Consider the following 15,494-nt stretch of genomic DNA (forward strand, 5'->3'; position numbering starts at 1 on the left):
CAGGTACCTATTGCAGCCATGTAGATGTGACATACGTATGCGGTCGGCAGTGCTGGCTGTCTCATCCCTCTCAAGGAGGCTATGACACCCGGTTCATTCTTGAAGTTCACTTGGGAACTTAAATCCTACAACCGCTTCTCTTTCTTAGGTGTCTTGGTTGAGAGCAAGTCAACCCAGACATGATTTATCAAGCAAGGACTTGCACATCTTCGAGGAGACCTCGGTGTCGTTAAAGAATATCCCTAGAGTTATAAGACTAGCGTCATCAAAGCCTTTCTCTCTCCATCGAACTTCGAAGACATTCTCCTACAGGTACTTACTTCACAACACAAGACCTTGAGCTTTAAAACAGACCCCCATCGACAACAGATTGTCTAACGCATAAGCAAGTAAGAAAATCCACAACGTTAAAAAAAGATCTGTTATAGAAACACCCGCACAAGAACAACGCTCAAGATATTCTGTGGTAACCAAAGAGTCTTCAGCTTACAAACATACGAAAGGGTACTCCATAGCATGGTTACCAACATCACCAAATGCACACAACCTGGCAACCAACTCGTTCTTTGCCGCAAGAACCTGAAGACAAGAAATTTCTCCATAGCCGACAAACTCAGCCGTGACCAGCAACCCCTCAAGAGTACTCACTTTGTTTATGAAATGACCTTTTGAGTGGGAGGTCGTAAACTCCATAATGACATGTGGCACGCGCGAGTCACCACCGCCACTCGCTTAAGACGCATCACAATGCATCGCCAACAGCAGAGTTACATATGGAAAACCAGCACGTGATCAGCTCAGCAAGTTACTAGACTGGAGACTCAACATAGATTTCCAAACATATTAGAAGATGCCAAGTGTCTTAATAATACAGAGGCTTTCCCTACCTGCTACATTTGACGTTCAGCCAACCTACCAAACACAGAACAAGTTCCTACCCCACATCTTATTGACAACCTATCAGAAAACAGAAAACTGAATTACTAACTGTGCTGTGTAGTTAAGTACGTGAATACTCTTCTTGTGGTGAGGTGAAGGGAAAAGGGCGTGGGAAGGATTTATGGGAGATGTTGGGGGATGTTTGGATGGTGCTACAGTTGGCTGGTGGAAGATTTCTCCTACCCGTCTAGCTGTGTTCCCTTCCACGTCATCCCAGTAGTTGCTAATTTTGCGTTCGCCATGCCGTTCCATGTTGAACGTAGTGTATATTTTCAGTGTAGTAATCTAAACTTAGTAGCAAAGAATACCTACAGAGAGTTGGGTCATTTGATTGGGCTAAAGACAGAGCAAGTTGATTGTTTTAAGTAGATGGGGTAAGATAGGGATTATGTGATGACCTCTTAGCTATCGAGTGTCTACCTTAAAGGAGAGTGCGAGGGAGGAAGAACACTGGGCAGGCCAAAATAAGATGGAAGAGGAAGACTGCAGAGAAAGTGAAGTAGAATGTAAGAATGTTACAGTCGAGTGACAGTGTCCCTGGATGACCTGCAAGAAGAAGACTATGCCACTTTACAAAGGGACTGGAAGAATGTTTAAGAAGAGGATATTTGAAAGTAAATGTTCTCACGAGCCAGCTGGTGGTGTGTGAGGGAAGGGAGACAGAGCGTGAAGGATAGTGCCGTGTGAGACGCTGGAAAGGCACTGGAATTGCTGGCATCTGAGGAACATTCTTCAGCTGGAGGGAGAAAGCTATGCTTAGGCATTGTTTACAATTTGACGGTGTTCCTTGGGAAGGAGGACTACATCCCACGTTTGTGGGAAGGATGGGTACACCCGAGCACCTGTGGGAAATGAGGGAACGCCTTACTCTTGGAGGAAGGGGGAGTAAAACCTACTCTTGTGGGGAGGAGGAAGACATCCCTCCCTCGAGTGCAGAAGACAAGAAGGAGCACATCTAGCTAAGAAGGACTTACCTGGAGTTTTAGTTGTAACGGATGGAAGGCAGAGGGTGAAGTGTCGAGGATGCATACAGAGTTAGGCGACTGTGGCACGGAAGATGGAAAGGGACGCGGTGGGAAAAAGTGATATCGGGCAGAGAGCCACGTGGTTGGAAAAGCCGATAATAGAGTTCTAAAGTGCTCTGGATATGAATGAAGATGATTCTCTACAAAGAAGTAATGCGATCAGGTGAGAGCAAACGGAGGGAGGAGGAGAGTGAAAATGGGACAGAATGACATGGTGAGAATGATGACCCCAAAGGAAGTGTTTGGACGAGACTGGAAACTGTAAAATGCATTTGGTTGGATAGCAAGAAAGTATGAACTAGATACATATACGTAGATAGTGTGCTCACACACACACACACACACACACGAATATATATATATATATATATATATATATATATATATATATATATATATATATATATATATATATATATATATATATATATATATATATATATATATATATTTATTTATTTATTTATCTATTCATCACACTTTGTCGCTGTCTCCCGCGTTAGCGAAGTAGTGCAAGGAAACAAACGAAAGAATGGCCCAACCCACCTACATACACATGTATATACATACACGTTCACACACGCACATATACATACCTATATGTCTCAATGTATACATATATATACACACTCAGACATATATATATATATATATACACATGTACATAATTCATACTGTCTGCCCTTATTCAATCCCATCGCCACCCCGCCACACATGAAATGAACAGCCCCCTCCCCCCGCATGTGCGTGAGGTAGCGCTAGGAAAAGACAGCAAAGGCCACATTCGTTCACACTCAGTCTTTAGCTGTCATGTACAAAGCACCGAAACCACAACTCCCTTTCCACATTCGGGCCCCACAAAACTTTCCATGGTTTACCCCAGACGCTTCACACGCCCTGGTGCAGTCCATTGACAACACGTCAACCCCGGTATACCACATCGTTCCAATTCACTCTATTCCTCGCCCGCCTTTCACCCTCCTGCATGTTCAGGCCCCGATCATTCAAAATCTTTTTCACTCCATCTTTCCACTTCCGATTTGGTCTCCCACTTGTCCTCGTTCCCTCCACCTCTGACACATATATCCTCTCTCTCAATCTTTCCTCACTCATTCTCCCAATGTGACCAAACCACTTCAAAACACCTTCTTCTGCTATCTCAACCACACTCTTTTTATTACCACACATCTCTCTTACCCTATTATTATTTACTCGATCAAACCACCTCACACCACATATTGTCCTCAAGCATCTCACTTCCAGCACATCCACCCTCCTCCGCACAATTCTATCTATAGCCCACGCCTCGCAACCATATAACATTGTTGGAACCACTATTCCTTCAAACATACACATTTTTGCTTTCCAAGATAATGTTCTCGACTTCCACACATTTTTCAATGCTCTCAGAACTTTTGCCCCCTCCCCCACCCTATGATTCACTTCCGCTTCCATGGTTCAATCCACTCCCAGATATCTAAAACACTTCACTTCCTCCAGTTTTTCTGCATTCAAACTTACCTCCCAATTGACTTGACCCTCAACCCTACTGTACCTAATAACCTTGCTCTTATTCACATTTACTCTCAGCTTTCTTCTTTCACACAATTTATCAAACTCAGTCACCAGCTTCTGCAGTTTCTCACCCGAATCAGCCACCAGCGCTGTATCATCAGTGAACAACAACTGACTCTCTTCCCAAGCTCTCTCATCCACGATAGACTGCATACTTGCCCCTCTCTCCAAAACTCTTGCATTCACCTCCCTAACAACCCCATCCACCTCAGCCTATGTATGTGAAGTAATCGGAGGGCTAACTATTCTGCCATCGCTGCCCACCAGTGGTCGAGTGGGCCGACCAACAACACACGAGTCATCGACCTACAACGAACCTGACTTCGACCAGCAACATATCAGGCATCAAGCAACAACACACACACACACACACACACACACACACACACACACACACACGCACCGTCCAGCACGTCGCCCTCAAACGGGCCTGTGACCAGAGAGTAGCAGACGTTGATAACATCCTTACATACTAAGTCATGAGCTGTGGTATGATGGGAGAGTACAGAGTATTCAGGTGTTGGGTCAGGCATCTCCAGATTAACTCAGAATTCAGAGAGCGTCAGCAGGTGACCCTTGTCGATGATGCTTTATGTGTCATCGAAGTCAGGGTTCTTGTACATACTAGGGCAAGCCTGAGGACTGAAACACTGTCCCGTTCTCCAGTTCTGTCGAAGATTGTATAGAAATCCTAAAGAGCTCCTGGTATGGTGGCAGCTATCCAGATGAATCAAGGGTCATAATCTCTTCATTTTGAGTCAAATGATCGAACGTTTTGAGTCGGAATCCGGGTTGGAATATCAACCCAGCTCTCCAAACCCACCTCGGGTTGTCTTGAGCTTTATAGAGAACCTGTAGTTAAAGAATTGAGACCAATATGACGGTAAAATGTTTTGGGATGATTGTCTTCGCAAGAAACTGGAATACTTCGCCTGGTTTTGAAAGCTTTCAGTTCTCCATTTCAACTTTCTCGACCATACCGTCTCAAATTTTCTAAAGTCCCTCCTTCTACTAAAGGAGTCTTCTTTAAGATCCATGGAATATCTCGTTCCATCCAGTCATGTTTATAGTTACACGTATTACAGGCATGTTTACTTCTTTGCATCATGGATTGTGTTCTTAATTAGTTGGGATTGAAACATCGGCTGCAGATGAGAGACAGGCATATAACATTAATTACACTTAAGGCAAGAACATTTCATCGGAAGTAAGAATGATTATATATATATATATATATATATATATATATATATATATATATATATATATATATATATATATATATATATATATATATATATATATATATATATATATATATATATATATTCTTTTCTTTTCTTTTAAACTATTCGCCATTTCCCGCGTTAGCGAGGTAGCGTTAAGAACAGAGGACTGGGCCTTTTTTGGAATTTCCTCACCTGGCCCCCTCTGTTCCTTCTTTTGGAAAATTAAAAAAAAACGAGAGGGGAGGATTTCCAGCCCCCCGCTCCCTCCCCTTTTAGTCGCCTTCTACGACACGGAGGGAATACGTGGGAAGTATTCTTAATCCCCTATCCCCAGGGATGATATATATATATATATATATATATATATATATATATATGTATATATATATATATATATATATATATATATATATATATATATATATATATATATATATATATATTTATTTATTTATTTATTCATTTATCTATTTTTCTTTGTCACTTTCGCCCGCGTTAGCGAGGTAGCGCAAGGAAACAGACGAAAGAATGGCCCAACCCACCCACATACACATGTATATACATTCACGTCCACACATGCAAATATACATACCTATACATCTCAACGTATACATATATATACACACTCAAACATATACATATATACACATGCACATAATTCATACTGTCTGCCTTTATTCATTCCCATCGCCACCTCGCCACACATGCAATAACAACCCCCTCCCCCCTCATGTGTGCGAGGTAGCGCTAGGAAAAGACAACAAAGGCCACATTCGTTCACACTCAGTCTGTAGCTGTCATGTGATAATGCACCGAAACCACAGCTCCCTTTCTACATCCAGGCCCACAGACTCCATGATTTACCCCAGACGCTTCACATGCCCTGGTTCAATCCATTGACAGCACGTCGACCGCGGTATACCACATCGTTCCAATTTACTCTCTCCCTTGCACACCTTTCACCCTCCTGCATGTTCAGGCCCCTGATCACTTAAAATCTTTTTCACTCCATCTTTCCACCTCCAATTTGGTCTCCCACTTGTCCTCGTTCCCTCCACCTCTGACATATATATCCTTTTGGTCAATCTTTCCTCACTCATTCTCTCCATGTGACCAAACCATTTCAAAACACCCTCTTCTGCTTTCTCAACCACACTCTTTTTATTACCGCACATCTCTCTTACCCTATTATTACTTACTCGATCAAACCACCTCACACCACATATTGTCCTCAAGCATCTCATTTCCAGCACATCCACCTTCCTCCGCACAACTCTATCCATAGCTCACGCCTCACAACCATATAACATTGTTGGAACCACTATCCCTTCAAACATACCCATTTTTGCTTTCCGAGATGATGTTCTCGACTTCCACACATTCTTCAACGCTTCAAGAATTTTGGCCCCCTCCCCCACCCTATGATTCACTTCCGCTTCCATGGTTCCATCCGCTGCCAAATCCACTCCCAGATATCTAAAACACTTCACTTCCTCCAGTTTTTCTCCATTCAAACTTACCTCCCAATTGACTTGTCCCTCAACCCTACTGTACCTTATACCCTTGCTCTTCTTCACATTTACTCTCAGCTTTCTTCTTTCACACACTTTACCAAACTCAGTCACCAGCTTTTGCAGTTTCTCACATGAATCAGCCACCAGCGCTGTACCATCAGCGAACAACAACTGACTCACTTCCCAAGCTCTCTCATCCACAACAGACTGCATAGTTGCCCCTCTTTCCAAAACTCTTGCATTCCCTCCCTAACAACCCCATCCATAAACAAATTAAACAACGATGAGAACAATACACACCCCTGCCGCAAACCTACATTCACCGAGAACCAATCACTTTCCTCTCTTCCTACACGTACACATGCCTTACATCCTCGATTAATCTTTTCACTGCTTCTTACAACTTGCCTTCCACACCATCTATTCTTAATACCTTCCACAGAGCATCTCTATCAACTCTATCATATGCCTTCTCGAAATCCATAAATGCTACATACAAATCCATTTGCTTTTGTAAGTATTTCTGACATACATTCTTCAAAGCAAACACCTGATCAACACATCCTCTACCACTTCTGAAACCACACTGCTCTTCCCCAATCTGATGATCTGTACATGCCTTCACCCTCTCAATCAATACCCTCCTACATAATTTACCAGGAATCCTCAACAGACTTATACCTCTGTAGTTTGAGCACTCACTCTTATCTCCTTTGCCTTTGTACAATGGCACTATGCACGCATTCCGCCATTCCTCAGGCACCTCACCATGAGTCATACATACATTATATAACCTTACCAACCAGTCAACAATACAGTCACCCCCTTTTTTTAAATAAATTCCACTGCAATACCATCCAAACCCGCTGCCTTGCCGGCTTTCATCTTCCGCAAATTTCTTACTACCTCTTCTCTGTTTACCCGATCATTTTCCTCTAACCCTCTCACTTTGCACACCACCTCAACCAAAAGCACCCTATATATGCCACTCTATCATCAAACACATTCAACAAACCTTCAAAATACTCACTCCATCTCCTTCTCACATTACCACTATTTGTTATCACCTCCCCATTAGCCCCCCTCCCTGAAGTTCCCATTTGTTCCCTTGTCTTACACACTTTATTTACCTCCTTCCAAAACATCTTTTTATTCTCCCTAAAATTTAATGATATATATATATATATATATATATATATATATATATATATATATATATATATATATATATATATATATATATATATATATATATATATATATATATATATATAAATATATATATATATATATATATATATATATATATATATATATATATATATATATATATATATATATATATATATATATATATATTAAAAACGGAAGGGGAGGATTTCCAGCCCCCCGCTCCCTCCCCTTTTAGTCGCCTACGACACTCAGGGAATACGTGGGAAGTATTATTTCTTCCCTATCTATCTATCTATCTATCTATCTATCTATCTATCTATTTATCTATCTATCTATCTATCTATTTATCTATCTATCTATCTATCTATCTATCTATCTATATATATATATATATTTTTTTTTTTTTTTTTTGCTTTGTCGCTGTCTCCGGCGTTTGCGAGGTATATATATATATATATATATATATATATATATATATATATATATATATATATATATATATATATATATATATATATATATATATATATATATATGTATTATATATAAAGATATATATATATATATATATATATATATATATATATATATATATATATATATATTTTTTTTTTTTTTTTTTTTTTTTCAAACTTCGCCATTTCCCGCGTTAGCGAGGTAGCGTTAAGAACTGAGGACTGGGCCATTGAGGGAATATCCTCACCTGGCCCCCTTCTCTGTTCCTTCTTTTGGAAAATTAAAAAAAATTGAGAGGGGAGGATTTCCAGCCCCCCGCTCCCTCCCCTTTTAGTCGCCTTCTACGACACGCAGGGAATACGTGGGAAGTATTCTTTCTCCCCTATCCCCAAGGAATATATATATATATATATATATATATATATATATATATATATATATATATATATATATATATATATATATATATAGAGAGAGAGAGAGAGAGAGAGAGAGAGAGAGAGATATGAACGGGTTCTTGATCAGGGTAAAGAGACGCTTCTTCACACGGTGTCTTGCACACTCCGCGGGGGGTTTGAGGCTGCCGGCCGGGAACCCCCACATTCCCACACACCCACACCACCTAGCAGGGGAAGACCTACTACTTGACGGGCCTTCTTGACTCAGAAGCTCCATGATAAAGTGATATAAACTCGCAGTGGATTAAAAGCGAGAGTCTCTTCGTTAAAAACGAGACTTCCGGGCTTAGAATGAACTCCCGTCCGAGGGAGAACAATGGTAGCATGAAGGGACACCATCGGTAATTCAGAGAATCAAAGACAGTGATAAGAATGAAAACGTTGTCAGCCAGTGTCCTCAAACATAATACTGGCAGTGTATCCGTCATGCTTGTTGATTGCTTGTGCTGACCAGAATCCTCCCACTTTTGTTCCTCCTTCTGAGAAGAGATGCGAAGGCGGGGCTGTGGGATGGCGCGTTCGTCGTCCTGTCCATCCAGCCACACACTGGGACATGGACGCCGTACCTCATCATGCTGATCAAACATCCTGGGTGAAATGACTTTACAGTATTTTGCAGACGTAACTTTTGCCTTCCTTTGTCGCCTGGTGGATGAAATTTATGGCTGTCGACCCGTGAGTCCTCACACACACACACACACACACACACACACACACACACACACACACACACACACACACACACACACACACACACACACACACACACACACACACACACACACACACATGATTACAGTCTGCCTAACGACCCGGGGTTGTGGAGCAGCCATCCTTACTACCACCCAGGTTGGTTGGGCAGCCTTCTTTTTCCTCTTCTTGGATACAACCTGCCAACCGAATTTTGATTTCTCTAAGGACTGTGTCTTAGCTTTGTTAAGCTCTTCAGAGGAGGAGGGAAGGGGGTATCTCTCCCCTTCCAAGTACTTTCAAATGTGATGTTGTTGGATTTGTTAGCTCTGTGTCGCTCTCAAGTTCAGCATTCTCGGCAGAGGAGGAGATTCTTAACTAAATCAGAGGAAAATATCGGTTACGATATGTCTCAGCTTCCGTCAGGCTTGAGAGTTTCTTCAAGGACAAGACTACGTTCTTAAGGATCAACAGAAACATCTTCCTTCTCATCTCCGTACGAATTCCTCAGAGGATGAGACTCCGTCTGAGGGTTGTGCGGAGGAGGTTGGATGTGCTGGAAATGAGATGTTTGAGAACAATATGTGGGATGAAGTGGTTTGATTGAGTAAGCAATGAAAGGGTAAGAAAGATATGTGGTTTAATAAAAAGAGTGTGGTTGAGAGAGCAGAAGAGGGTGTTTTGAAATTGTTTGGTCACATGGAGAGAATGAGTGAGGAAAGATTGACAAAGAGGATATATGTGTCAGAGGTGGAGGGAACGAGAAGTGGGAGACCAAATTGCCAGGTAAGTCAAGGTACGGAAGATTAGGTCAATCGCTATCATCACTACACTCTCACCTTCACTTGCGCCCTTGCCGGGTAGGTCAGGTGCGGAAGATTAGGTCATTTGCTAACTGCACTACACCCTTACCCTAACTCATTCGAAGGTTAGGTCAGATACAAAAGATTAGGTCATTTCCTAACTTCACTTCACCCTTACTTTCACTTACGCGCCCTTGCCAGGTAGATCAGGTATGAAATATTAGGTCATTTACTAACTTCACTACACCCTTACCTTTACTTACGCCAACTTCACTACACCTTCTCCTTCCCTTACGCCCTCCCTGGGTAAGACAGTTCTTTTGCTACCTTCACTACACCCTTACCTTCACTTACGCCCTTGATGGGTAGGTTAGGTACAAAAGATTAGGTCAGTCGCTAACTTTATTACACCCTCACCTTCACTAACGCCCTTGTCGGTTAAGTCAGGTACAAAAGATTAGGTCAGTCGCTAACTTCACTACACCCTCAGCTTCACTTACGCCCTTGTCGGTTAGGTCAGGTACAAAAGATTAGGTCATTTACTATCTTCACAACACCCATAAATCCCTTACGCCCTTGCCAGGTAGGTCAGGTACTTTCGAATGATTAGCTCAGTCGTTAACTTCACTACAGCCTTACCTTCACTTATGCCCTTGCCAGGTAGGTCACGTACAAAAGATTAGGTCAGTCGCTAACTTCACTACACCCTCATCTTCTCTTACGCCCTTGCCAGGTAGGAAAGGTACAAAAGATTAGGTCAGTCGTTAACTTCACTACACCCTTACCAAAAAGCCGCTGAAGTTTAGGTGTTACAAAAGATTAGGTCATTCACTATCTTCACTACATCCATAATTCACTTATGCCATTGCCATCTAGGTCAGGTACTTTCGAAAGATTAGCCCAGTCGTCAACGTCACTACAGCCTAACCTTCCCTCACGCCCTTGCCGGGTAGGTCAGGTACAAAAGATTAGGTCAGTCGCTGACTTCACTACATCCTCATCTTCTCTTAAGCCCTTGCCGGGTAGATCAGGTACAAGAGATTAGGTCATTTACTATCTTCACTACACCCATAATTCCCTTACGCCCTTGCCAGGTAGGTCAGGTACAAAAGATTAGGTTATTTACTATCTTCACTACACCCATAATTCACTTACACCCTTGCCAGGTAGGTCAGGTACAAAAGATTAGGTCAGTCGCTAACTTCACTACACCCTCACCCTTCACTTATGTCCTTGCTGGGTAGGCCAAGTACAAAAGATTAGGTCAGTCGCTAACTTCACTACACCCTTACTCTAAAGCCCTTGAAGTTTAAGTCAGATACAAAAGATTAGGTCATTTACTATCTTCACTACACCCATAATTCACTTATGCCCTTGCCAGGTAGGTCAGGTACAAAAGATTAGGTCAGTCGCTAACTTCACTGCACCCTCACCTTCACTTACACCCTTGCCAGGTAGATCAGGCATAAAATATTAGGTCATATACTAACTTCACTACACACTTACCTCTACTTACGCCAACTTTACTACCCCTCTCCTTCCCTTACGCCCTTCCCGGGTAAGACAGGTCTTTTGCTAACTTCACTACACCCTTACCTTCACTTACGCCCTTACCGGATAGGTCAGGTACAAAAGATTCAGTCAGTCGCTAACTTCACTACACCCTTACCAAAAAGCCACTGAAGTTTAGGTGTTACAAAAGATTAGGTCATTTACTATCTTCACTACATCCATAATTCACTTATGCCATTGCCATCTAGGTCAGGTACTTTCGAAAGATTAGCTCAGTCGTCAACGTCACTACAGCCTAACCTTCCCTCACGCCTTTGCCGGGTAGGTCAGGTGCAAAAGATTAGGTCAGTCGCTAACTTCACTATACCCTCACCTTCACTTATGCCCTTGCCAGGTAGGACAGGTACAAAAGATTAGGTCAGTCGCTAACTTCACTACATCCTCATCTTCTCTTAACCCCTTGCCGGGTAGGTCAGGTACAAAAGATTAGGTTATTTACTATCTTCACTACACCCATAATTCCCTTACGCCCTTGCCAGGTAGGTCAGGTACAAAAGATTAGGTTATTTACTATCTTCACTACACTCATAATTCACTTACACCCTTGCCAGGTAGGTCAGATACAAAAGATTAGGTCAGTCGCTAAGTTCACTACACCCTCACCTTCACTTATGCCCTTGCCGGGTAGGTCAGGTACAAACGATTAGGTCATTTACTATCTTCACTACACCCATAATTCCCTTACGCCCTTGCCAGGTAGGTCAGGTACAAAAGATTAGGTCAGTCGCTAACTTCACTACACCCTCACCTTCACTTATGCCCTTGCCAGGTAGGTCAGGTACAAAAGATTAGGTCAGCCGCTAACTTCACTACACCCTTACCTTCACTTACACCCTTGCCAGGTAGATCAGGTATAGAATATTAGGTCATTTACTAACTTCAGTACACCCTTACCTCTACTTACGCCAACTTCACTACACCCTCTCCTTCCCTTACGCCCTTCCCGGGTAAGACAGGTCTTTTCCTAACTTCACTACACCCTTACATTCACTTACGCCCTTACCGGATAGGTCAGGAACAAAAGATTAGGTCATTCGCTAACTTCACTACAGCGTTTCACTTACGCCCTTGCCAGGTAGGTCAGGTAAAAAAGATTAGGTCAGTCGCTAACTTCACTACAGCCTTACCTTCACTTATGCTCTTGCCAGGTAGGACAGGTACAAAAGATTGGGTCAGTCGCAAGCTTCACTACACCCTTACTTTAAAGCCCTTGAAGTTTAGGTCAGTTACAAAAGATTAGGTCTTTTACTATCTTCACTACACCCATAATTCCGTTACGCCCTTGCCAGGTAGGTCAGGTACTTTCGAATCATTAGCTCAGTCGCTAACGTCACTACAGCCTTACCTTCACTTATGCCCTTGCCAGGTAGGTTAGGTACAAAAGATTAGGTCAGCCTCTAACTTTACTACACAATCATCTTCACTTACACCCTTGCCAGGTAGATCAGGTATAAAATATTAGGTCATTTACTAACTTCACTACACCCTTACCTCTACTTACGCCCTTTTCGGGTAGGTCAGGTACACTCATTCTCACTATAAGCTAGTGGGTGGTGATTCAGAGGTTTTTTTGGCATATCTTCACTACTCCTATTCTCCCATCATAACTCAACTACTCCTATTCTCCTACCATAACTCCCCTACTCTTGACGCATCTTGCCTAAATTTGCATCAAGGATATTAAGGTGTATTCGTTGCTCACACACACACAAAATCATGAATCACCGAGATGGCTTTCAACACCAAACCAGTCATCGAGAGTGGCTTCAAACTTGAAGAAATCGACGTTGCTCTCCCATTGTGTCTCGATGTCTCCTTCAGCGACATAGATTCTGAGATTGATAGCTCATCTCCCGACGCATCCCTCTCCCTTGATGAGGTCGACGTAGATTCAGGGCCATCTTCCTCCCTCCCCTTCCACCATTACATCTCCATCTTCCAGCTGCATCGTTACGCCAAACGTTTGGCTCAGGTTAAGACTGAGCGCGAGAAAAAGAAGTGGAGAATACCTCGTGTTTCACAAGAAAGTTTGGAATATGAAAAAGTGTGCCAGAGAAATCCTACCCGGCCTAAAGCAATTAAAGGTGTTCGTAGAGAGAGAAGCCAGCAGGAGAAAATATGAAGTCCTTTCGATTTTCTCTGATGCAGAGGTGGAGAAAAGAGACTGAGAGATCAGGGGAAGAAGAAAAATATTTATCTCCAGTCGATGGTGATCTCTCAGATTCTCCTAGATTTAACATATTCTGAAGAGGATGAAATGGGATATCTCTCCCCTTCCAAGTGCGTTCAAAATGATAATGGTGGTAGTTTTGTTAGCTCTGTCTCACGAATATGTTCAGCATCCTTGTCAGAGGAGGAGACTCCAACGAAATCAGGAGAAAGCATCGGTTGCGATACGTCTCAAGCTTCTCTCAGACTTGAGAGTTTCTTCGGAGGACAAGAATACGTCTAAGGGATCAGGAGATCCCTTTCTGAGGAGCATATTCGACTTGGACAACGAGACTCGTCTGTTTTGATGATGACATTTTCTGTTGCTTTCCATACGCGATGTACCGATGGAAAGGAGGGTGCGTCTCCCAACTTATCAACCAAGAGATTTCTTTAAAAAAAAAAAAAAAAAAAAAAAAAAAAAAAAAAAAAAAAAAACCATTAATACATATGTTTATGTGAATGTGTCAATGATAAACTTTAATATATATATATATATATATATATATATATATATATATATATATATATATATATATATATATATATATATATATATATATATATATATATATATATATATATATGAACTATTGATACATATGTTTATGTGAATGTGTCAATGATAAACTTTAATATATATATATATATATATATATATATATATATATATATATATATATATATATATATATATATATATATATATATCCCTGGGGATAGGGGATTAAGAATACTTCCCACGTATTCCCTGCGTGTTGTAGAAGGCGACTAAAAGGGAAGGGAGCAGGGGGCTGGAAATCCTCCCCTCTCGGTGTTTTTTTTTTTTTTTTTTAATTTTCCAAAAGAAGGAACAGAGAATTGGGCCAGGTGAGGGTATTCCCTCAAAGGCCCAGTCCTCTGTTCTTAACGCTACCTTGCTAATGCGGGAAATGGCGAATAGTTTGAAAGAAAAAAAAGAATAAAACTATTAATACATATGTTTATGTGAATGTGTCAATGATAAACTTTAATATATATATATATATGTATATATATATATATATATATATATATATATATATATATATATATATATATATATATATATATATATATATATATATATATATATATATATATATATATATATATATAAAACTATTAATACATATGGGGAGGTGATAACAAGTAGTGGTGATGTGAGAAGGAGATGGAGTGAGTATTTTGAAGGTTTGTTGAATGTGTTTGATGATAGAGTGGCAGATATAGGGTGTTTTGGTCGAGGTGGTGTGCAAAGTGAGAGGGTTAGGGAAAATGATTTGGTAAACAGAGAAGAGGTAGTATAAGCTTTGCGGAAGATGAAAGCCGGCAAGGCAGCAGGTTTGGATGGTATTGCAGTGGAATTTATTAAAAAAGAGGGTGACTATATTGTTGACTGGTTGGTAAGGTTATTTAATGTATGTATGACTCATGGTGAGTGCTCAAATTACAGAGGTATAAGTTTGTTGAGTATTCCTGGTAAATTATATGGGAGGATATTGATTGAGAGGGTGAAGGCATGTACAGAGCATCAGATTGGGGAAGAGCAGTGTGGTTTCAGAAGTGGTAGAGGATGTGTGGATCAGGTGTTTGCTTTGAAGAATGTATGTGAGAAATAGAAAAGCAAATGGATTTATATGTAGCATTTATGGATCTGGAGAAGGCATATGATAGAGTTGATAGAGATGCTCTGTGGAAGGTATTAAGAATATATGGTGTGGGAGGCAAGTTGTTAGAAGCAGTGAAAAGCTTTTATCGAGGATGTAAGGCATGTGTACGTGTAGGAAGAGAGGAAAGTGATTGGTTCTCAGTGAATGTAGGTTTGCGGCAG

This window comes from Panulirus ornatus, chromosome 57 (genome assembly GCF_036320965.1).
Source record: "Panulirus ornatus isolate Po-2019 chromosome 57, ASM3632096v1, whole genome shotgun sequence".
In the NCBI taxonomy this organism is placed as follows: Eukaryota; Metazoa; Arthropoda; class Malacostraca; order Decapoda; family Palinuridae; genus Panulirus; species Panulirus ornatus.